This window comes from Castanea sativa, chromosome 10 (assembly GCF_040712315.1).
Source record: "Castanea sativa cultivar Marrone di Chiusa Pesio chromosome 10, ASM4071231v1".
Lineage (NCBI taxonomy): Eukaryota > Viridiplantae > Streptophyta > Magnoliopsida > Fagales > Fagaceae > Castanea > Castanea sativa.
This window is the reverse complement of record NC_134022.1, coordinates 7,833,365-7,848,105: the sequence shown is the minus strand read 5'-3', so window position 1 is coordinate 7,848,105 and position 14,741 is coordinate 7,833,365. Positions and strand designations below refer to the sequence as shown.

Here is a 14,741-nt window from a genome sequence, read left to right as displayed (position 1 = left end):
TATCATCATAACAATTATTATGGTAATCTACTAATCTAGTGAAATAATGGAACCATGCACCCACATCGGTTAGGACGTAGTAGAGTACGAAAATTAAAATTGTTGCTGTCATTTCTTATTTGGACTTACCTATTGGGATTATCCTTTGTATTTAGATGCAACATGTCTTAGCACGTTATGTTGAATGAATGGAGTTTCCAACTGCATCCCTTGACCCGCTACTATAATCACATATTATTTGTGCCGTGTCAATGAAGCATTAATCAAATCAAATAAACATTTTTTTTCCTTGAACCCGAGGATAAGCCGAGCCAAACCAGCCACTCCAATTGGAATGTCTTTTGGGTTAATGGTTGTGGGAGGGACAAATTTGCAGCTGTTGTGGGATTAAAAGCTCTAGTAGGGACCATTGTGAGGTACCAATCTTGAATTTTATTATTTCCTCAGCTTTTGCCTAACTAATATGTCTAATGGGTCATTGTTTTGGTCATTGTCACCTATATAAGATGATGGACTCACTAGATATAATTAGGGGTTAACACTTTCCACACACCCAAAAAACATAAAAAAGGTGTCATATTAGACTCAGATACTAGCTGAACAAAGACTACCTCAAATTAGGTTCGAGTCAAACATTTAAGGCAGATTTTTTTCCTTCTTAATCAGCCCAATTAAATTAACAGTAAATATGAAGTACCCGAAGCCTCAAACTAAAGCTAGGAGAGCCATTTAAAATGTTTGTTAGAGATTCTTTCTTCAATGTTTTGCATTCTCTACTTTCTCTAAGTTCCAAACCCTTACCCCACAACAGAAGAACACATGATTTGCACTTGACCATGAAGAAGGGTGAGAATAACATCACCAACAAAAAATAAAACCGTACCATGTGGAAAATTTTCAGCCCAATTAAGCATGTCCTCACGAATAGATTTGTTAACCATTTCTAGAACAGTGTGCAATTCCATGTGGCCCTGTGGGACTTGACAGGCAAACATGACCTTACTGAAATCTTTTCTAGCACAGTTTAAGCCATGAAGTAGTGGCATTGGAATGGCAGAAATTACAGGTCGAACAGTACCAATACACAATTATAGAGAACCCATGATTCTTGGCTGCACATACACATGGGGAAGACTTTTTAAAAAGCAGGAATATGTAAATCGAGCATCACAGAAAATGATGCTTCCCTTGTCAACAATATGAGCTTTCTTGATAGCCATTAGGGTAGTATTGTATCTTTCTTTTAAATTAATGGGCTTGGCCTTGGCAACACAACACAACACCATTACTATGTGATATTCTTAGCTTTTATTTAATCCTTTATCACCAACATAATTATAGTTCGTCAACTCGTGGCCTAAATTAAACAAATGAACTTGAATCAAGAAAGGCTCCAAATGACTTTATCAAAAAATAAAGGATGGCATGTGAGAAGAATTGTAACCGAGTAAATAGTAAATACTTCATGAAATTCATTTCATATTTAATATTTGTGTGCCAATAAAAAAACAATTTGTTGAAAGGGCTATTGTCAAGAAAGATTTTAGTAATTCGAGGGATAAACTAATATACCAAAAAGTAACCACTTGAAAAGTTGTCTAAACTTTGGAAATCTAATGTCATTTTCCAGTTTGTATTTGCATTTTTCTATTACTGCCTACTAACTTTAACTATTTATTTATTTATATTTTTAATGGATCCTTTTTTAACTTCGAAATGATTTGTACCTAGTATAATCAGGACCTCCTTGGCAATAATATCTTCACTCCATTTTGGTCTTTTGGATAATACTACATGTCTTCTCTCTTTATTTGGTGGGCTAGTAATTTAGTCTTAATGAATTAGAATAAATTAGAAAGAATCATGATTAAGATTAATAGGTTGAGAGCACTCGTCATGATAATGGGATTGATAAATTTGCAAAAGATCCTTCAAAAGTTGATGTTGAGATGAGTAGAGCCACTGAAATTGAAAGTATATATTGACAGCCTTGTTTCAAGGGAAAATGGCCTAGAAAGATTGATATCCACCAAGAAAGTAGTTGTGGGTTGAGAGGAATGTAGGAGAATAAAGCAAGAAAAGTCATCCCATTAAGAAACCCACAAAGCTTAATGGATCAGAAAAGCTTTGCCAAAAAACTCAGAAAGACGCAATTTTTTTTTGTCATAATAATGGTATGTGCTTTTAGGTTAGAACCCATTTAGGATTCCCTTTCTTTTTTTGTTTTTTGTTGAGGCACCAGCAATCCATCTAAACTAATATGACTTTGATTCAAAGGTAAATAATGAATTATGAAATCTCTGGCTGTCCTTTTGAGATGAGAATTGCTTGTTTCCTTTTTCTTTTCCACTTGAAAAAAAGCACTTGGAGGAACAGTACTACTAACAAGAAAATGGCATAATATCATTTCAGAATCTTATTACCATAATAATATTGTGATACTTTTACTTTTTTAATTTTATTTCATTTTTTTCCAATTAAGACGGTGGATTTCTGATTCCATGGGAAAACAAAATCATAGAGAACCATTTTCATTGGCATACAAACAAACCGTAATATATGACCAATGAAAAAAGCAAATTTGATGGATGAAGCTTTTAAAGAGATCAGGGACATGATATCACTTGAAAACCACATATTCCAAATTGAGGTTTCTTGCAAGGTTGAGAATATGATATAAGAGAGCAATAAAAATAAATGATTGAATATATAGGGCCTGCTTTGAAGTCTCTTTCTGCTACCGACCCACTTTGTTAGCCCCTTATAGCTTAGGCTGCCACCAGGTTTTCTTTCCTCATTTTTTAAATTTGTTTTTCCTAAAGATAGACGGTGGTGGAATTGGTACCTGTTATCTTAAATGTGTTACACTTGGAAGTCAAATTTTGAAAAGTCAAAAATATGAGGGCCCTGGTATATTGAACAATGGAACTCTTAGCTAAAAAAACATAAAAGAAGAAGAAGAAGAAAGACCAATTGTTCTAGACCATCATGCTGATTGCATCATTCTTTATAAATTTGTAGAACTTCGAACTTTCAAAACCATAATAAGCAGCCTGCACAATTGGTTGGGTATGTTAGGACTTAGGACAATCAATGTTTGGAGTTTAGACTAGTGCGGTTCAGGTGGGACTTTTTTTTGTTGGAATATTGATTAATCAGGTTGGACTTAAAATCCACGTACAGATCCAAATCTAAATTTAAAATACAAAGGATCTACAAGAGCATAGAGATAGGTTCAACTAAACTCTGGATATCTATATTATAGTGTAGTATATTTATAGTTTTATTGAAAATGTTAACCATTCTTTCCATAAATAAGGGGAAAAAAAGTATCTCCAACCACTAGATAGAATCATTCATATGTAGTTTTAGTTACGTAACCTATTTAATAAGAGACAAAATTTGACAACAACTTAATTATAGCGTAAGGTTACAACTTTACTCAATATCTTCTTATTGTATGTGGATTTTAACAAATTTATTATTGGATTACATTTTTTTCTTATATCCTTCATGCTTACAAAATTTTAAGAAAATAAAAAACTAATAGTTATGTCATCAATTAAATGTTTATAAGTTCACGTGTGTTAAGAGCATATGAAATATGCAATCTAACAATTAGATTTTCAAAATGTATAGTCACGTTATTTTTTTTAATAGAAGTTATAGTCTTAGACTACAACTAAGTTTGTAGCAAAACTCTGTTATTTAATAAGTCATGTGAATTGTTTAAAAAATACATATAAATAGTTTTATGAATTATGTAATAGGTTGAAGGAGATTCCTCAAAACCAATTTAAATGAAAACTTTGTTCATATTAGCACGGTGAATTTATCTAATTTTGCACTTTATAAAGACAATATCAAGAATTAGATTGAACTTTAACCGTTGGATATTCGATATTCGATACATGTTAAAAAAAGACAAATATCTAATTTTGCATGGTGAATTTATCTAATTTTGCACTTTATAAAGACAAATATTAAGAGTTAGATTGAAGTTTAAACCAATGGATATTCGATACATGTTTAGTGTTATATCTTATACCAAAAGAATCTTCCACTCGGATTGTTTTTGCCAAAATAGGATTTCTAGAAAATATTTTCACATTTTTTGAAATTTAGTAAGATGAAAAACACAAGACAAGGGAAAACAAGTCAATATAGACTTCATTTTGTTTCAAGAAATTCCCAACTCATCACACGACCTTGTTGAGAAATTCCCAACCCATCACGTGTAGAAACCAACCTGATCCAATTAGGCTGGTGGGTTGTACATACATATTTTATTCAATGTAAAAAAAAATTATCAATTATTTAAACACATATTTTAATTAATTATTACAATTCATATAATATGTTTACATTATATTCCAAATAAATCAAAACTATTTTTCAAAAAACGAAGTAATAGTTGAAAAAGGGAAATGTTTAATGTACGATGTATGCTCAACACAACACCAAAAATAAACTACATGCCATTAAAGAAAATATAAATAAATTCTATGTCAATAGTTTTGACTCGTCTCTCTCCATTGACCCACTGTTAATCACCATTAACCAATCCTTAATTGGCATTGACAGATGGATAATTTTTTTCCGAATAAAATTTTTTGATCAAACCAATCTATTCCTTTTTTTTTTCTGCCTAGATTCTTCTTTTGGTTCTATTTTCCCAATTGAGACTCTTAAATGGAGTAGATTTATAAATATAAATAAATAAATCTCTCTCTCTCTCCCTCTCACACACGCACATATGTATATATATATATATATATATATATATGCTAAATGGTCCATTTTTTTTAATAAAAGTTTTTATTCAAATAATTATTTGGAGTTGCAAGTAATATTAATATTTTTTTTTTTTTGGTGCAAATCAAACAACAAAAACTATTTTCTTGCTCATTTTTAGGGTCACAACCAAAACACGAGAATGAATCAGTTTTCAGTAACTAGAACAGTTGGGTGAAAATGGTCAAAATTTACCGCCCCTTTTTATTCTCCTGCATGACACTATATTATTAACGAAAGCAAACAACAATTCCTGATAAAGAGATACCATCTACCACACCATTCAAAGTTTCAAACTCATGAACAAAGAGGATGGAACTTAGGAGATGGAGACCCGTCCTTAGCACAAAAGAGATAAGCTCAACAGGCAATATCATGAGCCTAATGGCCAATTTAGATGGAAAGAGGGGGAGGAAGGAGTAGGAGAGTAGAGTAGAGCCGGCCAGAAATTGTTTACAAACCAAAAGGAAACAAAGCATAATGGAGTTCTAATTTTTGCAATAATAGAAGCTACAAACCAATGGAGAATAAAAAGGGAGCAGGCTATAGGATTAATTATATTTAGAGCATCACCCTCTAAACTAAAGTTGTTGAAACCCTCTCCAAGCATTCTTTCCACTAAAAAAATCCGCTTTAGCTTTCACCCATAAAGAGTCACCTGGATCAGTACAGATACTAGACCATAAGAATTAAGTAGAGGATTTTAGCTTTATGGTTGTGGCATATGGCTGAAAGTATTACAGAGGAATTAAAGACTGCTACATCAAAATTTATTAGCCTAGGAGTAGGACTCCAGTGAAACTTGCCTTGAGGTTTTTACTTAAGCCAATTCCCAGGCCAATTGTTTTTATTGAAGGTATTGATGTTTTAATGTTACCATTTTCCCTGCTAAAATTAGAGCATCAATTCGACCAAACTCCTTAAGAACAGAGTTTGAGCCATCCAAATCTACTTAAAACATATAACAGTAAGAAATAATGAGATTTTTCAAACTGGATGTGTAGTGTCTTGGTAGCATTCAAAAGGGTACTAACCCAGTCAGTTGAGTTGTTAAAAACTTAAAACAAATGAGAAGAGGAAGTGAGCCCAGATTATTTGGGCTAGAGGGCATGAGATGAAAATATGGTTAAAGTCTCTGGTTCTCTACTGCAGAGTGGACATGATATATCTTCAATTAAGAATCTTTTTATCAGGACTTCCTAATTGGTAGCACATTCCAAGCTATCTTCCGTAAAAATAAAAATAAAAATAAAAATAAAAAGTCTAGATGTTGCCCCTTTAGGAATGGGACAACCTGTGCTTTCCATAAGAGATAATTATCTCTTGTGAACTTAATAGTTATCAAATGGTGTAGGGTGGTGAGAGATGTGTGAGGCGTTTGAGAAGTTTTCAGAATTAGTGACATTGGTTAAAGTGGACAAAAAGGAGACAATTTTGATTAATGGTGACTTTGGTCAATTTTGCTCTGATACCATGTAAACTTTGTAAATCTGAATCTGAACTTTCTACCTCACATTAATAAGGTGGAGGCTATTATATTTGTAATAGGATTGGTTACAATTGTTGATAGAAATGTACAAAGTATAGGAATCCAAAATACAAAAAATATACTATCTCCTAATATTTGCTTTATCCATTCTAAGTTTGTCACTTACTAAGAGAGTAGATAGAGTTCTATCATACTTGTTTGTAGGGTATGGATATGCACAGCCATGCCCATCCTTAACATATATTATCTACATCACTGTTTAAAAAAAGGGGGGGGGGGGGGGGGGGGGGGGCGGAAATCCTACTTTATCCCTAACTAGCCAAAAAGGAGCAGATGGTCCCATAGCATTGTTAACAATACGATTTTAACTCACTTCATATCAGACTAGACAAAACACCATTCTCAGAGTTAGAGTAGGAAGTTAAAATTACAACCATATGGAGCATCTTAAATACGATTTCCTAACATGACATTGAAAACTTCCTTCTATCCAATACCTCAGTGTCCAAACAATAACTTGTGACAACATGAGTCATTCTTCAACACCATATACAATTTACAGTTACCATACAATGAATATTACAAGGAAAAGATGAAATTTCATTTTATAAATACAGAAAAACAGTAAAACAGAAGTTATCAGAGTTTTGCTGTCCCAGGGTGCTGACAGTGTGGGTCTGCAGTTGTATTTTGCAGCTAGTATTTGAGTTGTTTTTGTTGTAAATCTATGAACTTGTGTTTTTTTTATAATCTTAAAATTTTAAAAAAAAATTATAATTAAAATAAATCCTTAAATTTGACTATTTTTTAAATGAGGTACGGTATTAGGACACTCGTTTCTTCATAACATGTATTCAAAGGAACCCAGTAGAATGCATTTTGATTTGTCGATTTAAAAAAATACTGAACTTTAATTTTCATTGTCTTTTTGCTTGCAATCTTCTCTCTTCTACTTTGTTTTATTTCAAATTTGAAGATGAAGTTGACTGCAAAAAAAAGAAGTTCAAAGCAGATGTGACTTGAAATTTAGGTATTTAGAATTTATCATATTCCTATCCTGACAGAATTTTATTTCTAATTTGTGGTGATTTCTGTGATGAGTGTGGGCACCAAACAAACATACTCCAATTATACTAGACTGGTATGGATAATCATCAAATAAAAAGTTATTAATAAGTATTTTATGCATAACCTAAATAATACTCCCTCCATCCCAAAATAGAATACGGGACTAACAATTTGGAATGTCCCAATATGAAGTCCTCTTTGAAAAGTCAATAAATAAATTTCCAAACTTACCTTTACTTTATTTGAAAAATAAATACCATTTTTTCATTAGAGTTTAAATTAATAAGGGTAGTTTTGGGAACTTGTACCTTTTTAATTAATAAACAATGCATTAAATGATCTTTAAAATTTGGATTTTCTAAATAGGACCAACAATATTGGACGAAGGTACTAATTAGAAATGTGATTTCGGTTAGAAAGAGGAATTTCACCTCCAGCGAGTGATGTTGGTGCATACTTGCCACCTAGGCTTGTTACTTGTTTTTTTTTTTTTTTTTTTTCCTTTTTGGATAAGTAGATAGAGGGGGTGGGGGAAGGGGTTTGAACTAGAGATATTTGTTAAGCAAGGGACGAGGAGGCCACTAAAGCAAGCTTTGAGTCGAGCGTGTAAAGGTTTTAAGGATATTTGGAGGTTTTGAGTATATTTTGGTCATTTTGGAAAATTTAAGAGTATTTTTATCATTTTAGAGGTTTCCCTGGGTATTTTTGTCATATTTATGGCTTTCGGGGTATTTTTAACAGTTTTGAGGTTTCAAGGGTATTTTGGTAATTTTGAAGATTTTTGGGATAATTCTAGTATTTTTGAGGTTTCTGTTCTCGAGGTTAAAAATGGACGCGAATGTTACACCCCTAAATGGTGGAATACATTTTTAGCTTCAAAGAAAGTGGTTTCTTGGTCAATGAAAATAATTTCAATTTAAGCAAATTTTCAACCAGCCCAAACACCATAAATGAGGAAACTATTTTTCCGAAAATGTTTTACACCAAAACAAACAGGTGATCATTTTAATTTGAAGCCTAGGGTCATCTCTATTGTTTGTTTTTGTTATTATGGGTAGAAAAAAAGATAGAGAGCAGGAAATCATTGATTAAACTGTGTATCACCTAGTGCTTGTTCATAAATCAATTTGGCAACCATAAATATAGATGATAGAGAGAGAAATCCCTGTTTAGAGTGAGAAAGTGATTTCTAGAAAATCAAACCTAGTGACTTGGGTGAAATATAAAGTTTTATGTTGCCCATTATACTCTCCTTTGTTATCATCCAGGATAATGGAAATGAATAATGAAGATAGGTGGGGACTTAAAATTGAAACTGTTTCGTAAATAAACTTTTTTTAGTGCAACAAATAACAAAACTTAAATGCGAAAACCACTTTATGCAAGTTTAACTCATGACTGCTTACAATGTGGTAGTACTTCTCCTTTAAAAGGTGCAGGTATGGTTAAATAATATTAAGGATAAATTACTTTTTAAGCCTTAGAGTTTTGGGTATGTTTCATTTAACCCTTAAACTTGCAACCTAAGGTCATTTATCAACAAATTCAACCCAGAGAACAGATGAGCTACTACCTCTCACATGTGAATTAAATCTTTTAGACTGCTTATCTCTTTCCAGAATTCCTTAGACTCTACTAGAATCTCTAATAAGCAGGACACATTAAAGATCAGAACAAACCTGAAACACATAAAAACACATTTTCTGAGGAGCTGCATCTTGCTCCGTGCATATTCGACTCTCTTGTCAGCAAGAGCTTGCTTTAGCTCTGCTAACTCTTGCCCCAACTGCTCCACCTGCAAGATAATATATAAAAAAAATGTTAAACCTTGTAAGCAAGATGGCTGACAAGGAGTTTACAGGAGAGGAACTTATGGTACTTGGAGACTCATCCAGTTCCGACGTAGAGGAGATGATGACAAGCATTTTACTTAGTTGGATGGTAAAATGATCTCATACTTTCATCTCCATCAGTACATAATCAACTAGTGATCAAATATAAATAAGATCACAAAACAAGACCTCTTAAGATTTCCTGTTTCATGGATCTAAAATACTAATTAGTAGCAAATTGCAAGGCAATATAAATCTTAAAGTGAACAATATTGAGTGGGTCTAAAACTCAACCCTACCCTTCACTCCATATTTATGGGAGAGGAAGTTCCATTTGAGCTAAAGCTCACATATAATACTTGCAGGATTGTAGAGAAACAGAAGATATCCACTCTCTTGCAAAAAGCATTGACACATAAAATGCTTTAGATAAGCTATTTATCACATGAACTGCAGCAAGTTGATAAAATGTACATAAAGGATCCAACAGAGCTTTAAGGGGGAAAAAATCCAAAACTCTGCGAGAGAGAGAGAGAGAGAGAGAGAGAGAGGAGGGAGGGAGGAAACCTGGACACATGTCCTTATTAAAGCTATAACAGAACATATGTTTTGCAATGTAACATAATAAGCAGATAAAACTACTTCAAGAATAAGTTTCTTAATAAACTTTAGATATACCCTTGCACTTAATTGCCACTGATTATCTTGTTTGACCATTTTCATAAGTTCTGTTTCCAGCTCTTCAGCCCTGGAAAAGAATAGGGGACATGTGTTGATTAAATGATTGTTTTCAGAAGCAATATTCAACATCTTTGTATGTCATTATAGGAAACCCCAATGTTTTGAAACCAATTTCCATCTAAAGAATTTTACAGATGCCCTTTGATCATAGAATCAGAAGCTGTCACTGAGAAACTCTAGAGAAAAATAGTTAAAACAATCAGGCATAGAGTTGATTTTGTGAAGTTTCACAATTACAAGGGCAGAAAAAGGAAAATTATTATACAAAGAAAGCACGAGCATTAAGAAGGTTAAATACATTGAAGTTCACTGAGTAAGAAAGTTTCAATCACTCCAATCTGGGTACATAAATGCTGGGTGGATCAGGTAAGAGGAACATCTGTGTAGGACTACCACTGCACTTGGTACTTGGTAGACCTCCTATCTCTTGTACTAATGTTATAATTTTATGAGTGTTGCAAGTGTAGTTTTTAATTGTTTAGAAGACTTGACTCAAAAGATGTGCAAAAAGATTCTGAAGATTATATAGAATTACTAAATACAAAGAGCATAAATCCTACAAGCATCATCATTATTTGGAAGTGAAAGATGGGGAAAGAAAATTTATGACAAGGATATTTAAACATAACATTTTCACATCAAGAGTCCATTCTAAGTTCTTTTTCCTCCTTCCTCTTCATTTTGGGGTTTAATAATGATATCTCCCCCCAGCAGATAAACAATGAACTTACTCAGGGCAAGGCCAAAGCAAACCAAAAAACAGTGATAAAGTTGAATTCCTCACATGCAACTTTACACAAATCACACACACATTCTAGTACCGTGTAACTCCATTAAAGCAAGTGCTGTTCAAAACAGCATAACATGGTTTCCTTCCAATAGAAGCACTTTCCCAAGCTTGAAAACTGTATATAAGGTTTATGCCTATATATTTGGAACACTAAACAATATGCAATCCTCTTGGACTGGTCGTAATATGATAGAATCTAATGTCATTCAAGCAGGAGCATTTCCAGACTGCTGATCGTTTATATTTAGTGAGACCCCATTATGAATGTAAATGTGTACCGAAATATCATCAGGCTTTCCTATTTTATGTCTCCTTGACACTCAAGGAAAGCTGTCTTCAGTTTCTCTGAAAACACAAACATGGAAAGAAAAGCAGAAGACAAGGAAAAAAAATGAAAAGAGCCGAAAGAAAATTAGGATTTAATTCTCACAAAAAAAAGCAAAAGACTGATCAGAATCAATGCATGAAGTTTATCAGCTACAAAATTTTTAACTCAAAAAAGTTTTCTAGATACTTCTATATCATCTAATAAAAAATAAAAATAAAAACTGAAATTTAAGAAAAGGATAACGGATAATCTCCAAGGAAAAGTAATTATAACACGCACATCAAGCAGAGCAGCAATAAATGAAAAAAAATAAATGATAGCTTTTCTGCAACTACTATAGGAAAATAAGACATCGGATCTAGGATTTGTTTTGCAGCTACAGCATTTTTTATCAACGAAACAAAAAAAGGTGATGACTCATTTAATATATGCCCAACCAAAAAAAGAAAGAGCTACTTAAGTTAACGCCCTCTTTCAAATAAAATGCTAGTTCTACTGAAACCTCTTTCAGAGCCATCTTGCATTGAAGATCCAGAACTTGTTCTCATAGTCCCTCCAGTACCAACTTTATTGAAGGCTTTCTTACCCTTATTCACCTCTGTCACGAACTGATCCAATTGAAATAAATCATCCTCTTCAGCCACATTCTCAAACTCAAGTGGTCCATCTGCACATCGAGGAATCTCAGCATCAACATCTTTCTTTGGCCTGTATAGGGTTGAAAGCATTGGCTGAGCAGTAAACAACCCTTATCATACACATTGTACTGATCATCAGCCGCAAATCCAGAGTCCATTCCTTTTTCCTGGTCGAACAGTCTTTGGTCATGCATAATCTCTTCTCCTCTTCCTGCTCCAGCAGAAGCCATGCCAAGAGCTACCTTCTCACTAACATCACGATTTATATCTCTTGTGATCTTGCTCTTCTTTCTCATCACAGCATCCTTGGCCTCCAAACTTCTCTCCTTCTCCCTTTCTCGCCATCGCTCCTCACAAATTTTCTCACGCCGTATGTATTCTTCCCTTTCCTCCCTTGTCTCCTTAGGCAGATCCTTCTCTTTTTCCCTAGTGCACTCATGATCAATTCTCATATCAGAACTATCCATGGCATTCTTCTCAGAGAGGATTGAAACAGAAGCAGGGGGTACCACACCAGTTCTCTCAAAACGTGCCTTTTGAGCTAGTGCCCTCAGCTCATGTTCTTTCCTTTCCTTCTCCTTCATCATCATCTCCTTTTGAACCTTCGATCTCATGGTTACAGCTTCTCAGGCCTTCTGCTCTGAAACATACAATGCTTCTGAAAGCTTTGCAAAATTATCATTGATCTGGACATCTTGAAGGCCTCTACCATCAGCTGCAAGACGCTTATCAAGTGGAATCATATAACCTTTTGGGTTCTTCCAATTTGAAATGCTAGGCGGGACTTTCCAATCTTGTTGGTCCTTCACAATCATGGGCCGACGAGGAGAACGCATCATTGGTACAGGTGGGGACCCAAAAGCCTTTGGAACACGCTTATGCTTGAACTTAGGAGGCTCAAGCAGATCCACAGGCATCTCCATCATCCTGATTATCCTCTCTTTAGCCCCTGAGTTGAACGCAGCTGATTACTGTGACGGTTTTTACTTGATAAAGTTTGAGTCAGAAGACTGTTTTGGCATATTTTTTGGTTGTGCCACACTCAACCTCACATTCACAATCTTTTCAAGTGCAGCTTTTGTTTCTAATGTTGTCTCCTCAATCTCTTTCTTCAGCTCTTCATCATCACGTTTCTCTTCACAGTTATTTTTCAAAACCTTAGGTTCAAGATCTTTATGCTGTGAGTAAAGAATCTTGTTTGAATTCTCATTCTGCCTCACAATCGCATCATAGGCAATATTGCCATGGGTATCAATAATAACAGGAATAATCTTTGATCCGGGCTTCAACAATCTGTCCCTACCCATGTCAAGAGGGTATTGCTCAATGTGAATTTCAGGAAACGCACCCCCTCCCCGAAATCCTCTGCCTTTCAAGGAACAAAACCCGCACGCTTCAAATGAGGAAAAGGAACAAGATAGTCAACAGTTTTTCGGTCTCAGATGAGCTGAACCGCTTGAACCACAGATCATTTGAATGATCATAATATGAAGCAGGGGTTGATTTCGTCGGCGGAACAACAAGCACCATGATAAAACAAAGTCCAGTTACTGCTAACCCAAATTCAGATCTGCAAAAAAAAAAAAAAAAAAGCCCAAAAACAATGAAAAATCAATTAGTGCACAGATGCAATTACATATATTTAAAAAAAAAATTAAGAGAACTACGAATAATTAACAATCTTTATCAAACTCATTGTCTTATATTGAGCAAAATATAGAACTATAATCTAGTTGTCCTACAAGATTGGAAACTCCTTATATAATTACGGACACTCCACTCCATTGACGAGAACTCATTAATCATACACAACTACATACATAAACATATCAAACTAATGAACAAAAACTCTTCTTCTAAGTATTATATTGAAGTCATAGGTTTGAAAAAATCAGACAACCGGCTCATAATATCTCAAGCAGAGCAAAGCAAAGCAGAACTCTAGATCACTAATAACATGGGATAAACACATAGTATTAACAACAACAACAACAACAAAAACTAAGATTTTTCAGTTATGCTTAGAAGAAACCGTACCTGAGATTCGATTCTACAAGTGGTGGCTGAAGAGGTTTTTTGTTTTTTGTTTTTTTTGAAACGATAGGTACTTATATAGAGTATTTTTTAATTGTTTTTTTGTTTTTTGTCTCTCCGATTCTCCTATGATTTCGTTGCATCCTAAATCCTAATAATAGCTGTCACCGGTTTGTTGAGAGATTCAGAATGATATGGGCCAAACTTGGGCTCAGAAGGGTTTTTTTTTTGGTGGAGATTATGTACTCCAAATTTGATTATTTTAATAAAAATGTCAAACAATTTCTATTAAAAATAATTTAAAATATTATTCCAGCTAAAATTCAATTACCAGGAATTTCAAGAAATTTAACATTTATATTAATTTATTTAATCACCTCTCATAATTTTGTATTTAAATATGGTAAAACTTACACGCTACACATGGTTCTTTTGCCAAATGACTCAATATATGTATATATTATAATAATTAATTTAATTTAGATGAAACTCTATTAAAGTTTCAAGTGTCTCACGAATTGACAGTTTTGATAATATTTGTATTTCATTTATTTATTAACAGGATCTTATGTTGTAAATGGGGCATTAGTCTTAGGTCTTGATCTGGCTGTGATAGTTAACTAGGTTGCTATTTTGTTTTTGGTGTAATTAGAGCATTTACATCTGTCAATGCAAAATAAATAAATAAATAAAACGCTCAATTTTATACATCCAAGCCCTAAATTCATCCACATCAATCATGCTAAAAATATGTAAATTTGCAAAGTTGCTACAGATTATAAACCGTGTAAATTTACACGGTCACTATTCATTTGTATATAGTTTTTTAAGATTTCTTTGCATATCTCAAGGATGAAAAAAGAAAGTGGATGATGATTGTGAGTGAAAGAATAAAAATAATTTAAATTTTTTAAAAAAAATTAATAAAATAAAGTGTAGAATAGATAATTTGACGTGAGTTTTTTATTTTTTAAGTGATTGTATAAAATAGAAAAAGTAAGCCCTTATGTTAAAATAAATATAAACT

General features: G+C 33.4%; 1 pseudogene; it reads right to left on the bottom strand.

The window, feature by feature from the left end:
* Positions 1–6,660: 6,660 nt before the first annotated feature.
* On the bottom strand, positions 6,661–13,853 carry LOC142613902 (SNW/SKI-interacting protein A-like; annotated as a pseudogene).
* Positions 13,854–14,741: the final 888 nt, after the last annotated feature.